The following is a 3,522-nucleotide window of genomic DNA, read 5'->3' as shown; positions in this document are numbered from 1 at the left end:
AAATATATATATATATATAATATTTTAATATAATAGAATTATATAAAACCAAAACACACACACACACACACACACACACACACACAAAAACAACACAACAAAAACACACACTCACACACACCCACACACAACGACACACACCCCACACACTCACACACACACCCCAAAAAACCCCCAACAACAACACACACCCCACACCACACACAAACAAATACGGAAACCCCACACCACACACACACAAAACAACAACACACACAACACCCCAAAACACACCCACACACACACCACAACACGCACACACACACACACACAACTAATAATATAAAAAATATATATATAAGTAATAAAAATATATAAAAAGAATATATATATTTTTAAAATTATATATATTTATATAATATAATTATAAAATGTATAAACATATATAATAAAATAAAAATATTTATATATATAAATATTTATATAAATATTATGTTATATATAATAATATATATATAATATTAATATAATATATATTATATAAAATTTTTAATTGATTTATTATGTATGTAGGGGTATTATTTTATATTATAAAATATAATATATATTTTATATATATTTTAATATAAAATTATATATATATTAATATATATATAAAAAATTTTTTTAATTTTTTTTTTATATGGTTTGGGGGGCTTTGTGGGGTTTTCACAGGTTTTTGCTAGTGTAATGTATTTAAAAATTTAATAAATACACATAGTATTTCACACACACACCCGCACACACAAACACCCAAAAAACACACACAAAAAACACCACACACACACACAAAAACCCCCACACACACACACACCACAAAACACACACCCACACACAAAAAAAAACACACACACACACCACAAAATATATATATATATATATATATTTTAACAAATAAATATATATAAAATATATATATTATATTTTTATAAAATATTAAATATATAAATTTATCATCCCACATATAACATATATTAAATATGTTAATACAATAGATATTCATATTTTAAATATATTTTATTTATATATATATATATTTTATATATATAATTTTATATATTTTATTTTTGTATTTTTATATATAAAATATTATATATATAATAATATATATAATATATATATTTAAAATTGATGTAGGTATGTGATATATATATAATTTTTAATATATATATAAAAAATAATATATATATAAAATTAAAATAATATATATATATATATTTTTTTGTTGTGTGGGTGGTTTGTGTGTGTGTGTTATGTGTGTTTTGTGGGGTGTTTTTCACATGTATTTGTAGTGTATATGTATTTATTTTAATTTAAAAAAATACACAAAAGTATTTGGAACACACACACACACACCCCAAAACACAAAAACACAAACACAACACAAACACAAAACACACCCCAAAACCCACCACACAACACAAAAATATAATATATATATTATATATATATATATATATATATATATATTTTTATATATGTAATAATATTAAATTTAAAACATTTTATACATACCCCAATATACATATATTAAATATTTTCATACATAGATATTCATATTTTAAATAGGAGATATAATATATAAAATTTTTAATATAAAATATATATATAATATATATATATAAAACATTTTTATATATATGAAAATTTTATATATATATATATATATATATTATATATTAAAATATATATATAATATATAAAATATTGACACCCACCCACACAACACAACACCCCCCAAACACAACACACACCCCCCACCCCCACACAAAATTATATTATTATATATATTATATATATATTTTATATATTATATATATAAAAAAAAAAAAAAAAAAACAAATAAAAAAAAAACAAAATATACTTTGTAATATATAAATATTATAATATATTTTAAAATATTTATATATATATATACAAAAAAACACACCACACACACACACCCCCAACACACACACACACACACACCCCACACACACACACACACACATATATATTCTAATATATTTTAATATATATTTATATATTATATATAAAAATATATTATATAAAATTTTATAAAAAAATGTACCCCACACCACCACACACACCCCCTTTTACTATATATGGTATTATATTTTTAAACACAGACACACATTTACACATCTTTTAATGTGTGCAAGAACTGGGGTTACCCTTTAAAAATCAAGTAAATTTTTTTCCCTTGTGAACTTTATTTCGCCCTTCCTTTTAATTTATTTTTTCAAACTGGGACTGATTTTCAAGAAACCCCTTAATTTCCCACTTTTTTTGGCAGAGATAACCCCCATAGAAGATTTTTGAAAAAAAAAAATCCACGGTAAGGTTTTTCGTTCCCCAGAATTCAGACACATTGAAATGGTTTGCGAATTTTTTAATTTTACGGTTTTTTTTTTTTATTCATACCTTGTTTTTTAGTTGAATAGTATTGTAAATATAAAATTTAGTGTGGGTACAATTTTGGAAAACTTTGCTCGGGTCCTAATTTACAATTAATTTTCGTATTTCCCAGATACTCCCCTTCCCCCCTTTTAATGGGCACTTTTGAAAATATTTTCCCACGGGGCAACGAGGACGACTATAAAAATTTAAATTTTCCCGGGGAAAAAGGGGATACGGGCCAGTCTTTAAAGGCCCTATAAAAGGGACTTTTAACCCTTTAACACAAAACACACGCAAAAAACGCACAAAACAAAGGTTATGTTATCATAGGGTTAAATTTACGCGAACTTTTTTATGTATCAAAAAAAGGCAATTTAATAATTTAAGTTTCGTCTCAAAGGGGCGTCCCACTGCATGCGGTGCGGGGGAAAGGGTTTTTTAAAATTTAAATTAGGTGAAAAAAATACAAAAAAGTTAAATTGTTGGGGGTTACGCCCCACACTCACGTTTTTTTTCACGATTTTCAAGATAATTTCAGCGGTTTTTGGCATTGTCGTAAAGCCCAAAAATTTACAGCCATCATAAATTTAAGGGTTTCGATTTTGCAGTGATGATATTAAAGGGCTTTGGGGTAAGTATATTTTGGGTTTTTTTGTTAAATGTTTAATCCCAAAGGGCAAATATAACATATAAAAACCCAGAATTTTATCATTAAAAATTTTCGGCCCAACCCAAATTTTCCCGCATTTTCCTTTTTCCCTAACTTTTCCTGCCCCAGCTTGCCTGCGCCGTCTCCCCTTCCTCCTTTCTAACCATCTTCTCAAACCCTATCATTTCTTCCCCTCTTTTGATTCATTTTTCCCTCCTCTTCATACTCCTACTTCCCCCTCAAATTAATCTTCCCCCGCCCCCCTCTTCTTCTTTTCCTTTTTTTAAAACCCTTTGCTTATGTCTGCTATTTTCCCCCAGCTTCCTTTTCCTGGTTTTCTGCCGCCCCCAGTTTAAACCCGCATGGGGGAGGGGTTCCCAACTGGGCCGGAGTTTCCACTTTTTTTTGCGAGGGAGGGGCCCCTTTCCTTTTTTGGCTTACTCTGAACAGGGGCT

At 27.3% G+C, this 3,522-nt stretch overlaps 1 long non-coding RNA gene across 1 annotated transcript in view; it reads left to right on the top strand.

Annotated features, from left to right (window-relative positions):
• Positions 1–3,497: 3,497 nt before the first annotated feature.
• LOC119570864 overlaps positions 3,498–3,522 on the top strand; it is an 8,108-nt gene continuing 8,083 nt past the window's right edge. The window contains exon 1 of the long non-coding RNA XR_005228480.1: positions 3,498–3,522. This exon is cut by the window's right edge and continues 29 nt beyond it. This is a non-coding gene — a long non-coding RNA (uncharacterized LOC119570864).

Source organism: Penaeus monodon, unplaced genomic scaffold (genome assembly GCF_015228065.2).
Source record: "Penaeus monodon isolate SGIC_2016 unplaced genomic scaffold, NSTDA_Pmon_1 PmonScaffold_4215, whole genome shotgun sequence".
In the NCBI taxonomy this organism is placed as follows: domain Eukaryota; kingdom Metazoa; phylum Arthropoda; class Malacostraca; order Decapoda; family Penaeidae; genus Penaeus; species Penaeus monodon.
This window is presented reverse-complemented; position numbering and strand designations above follow the sequence as displayed.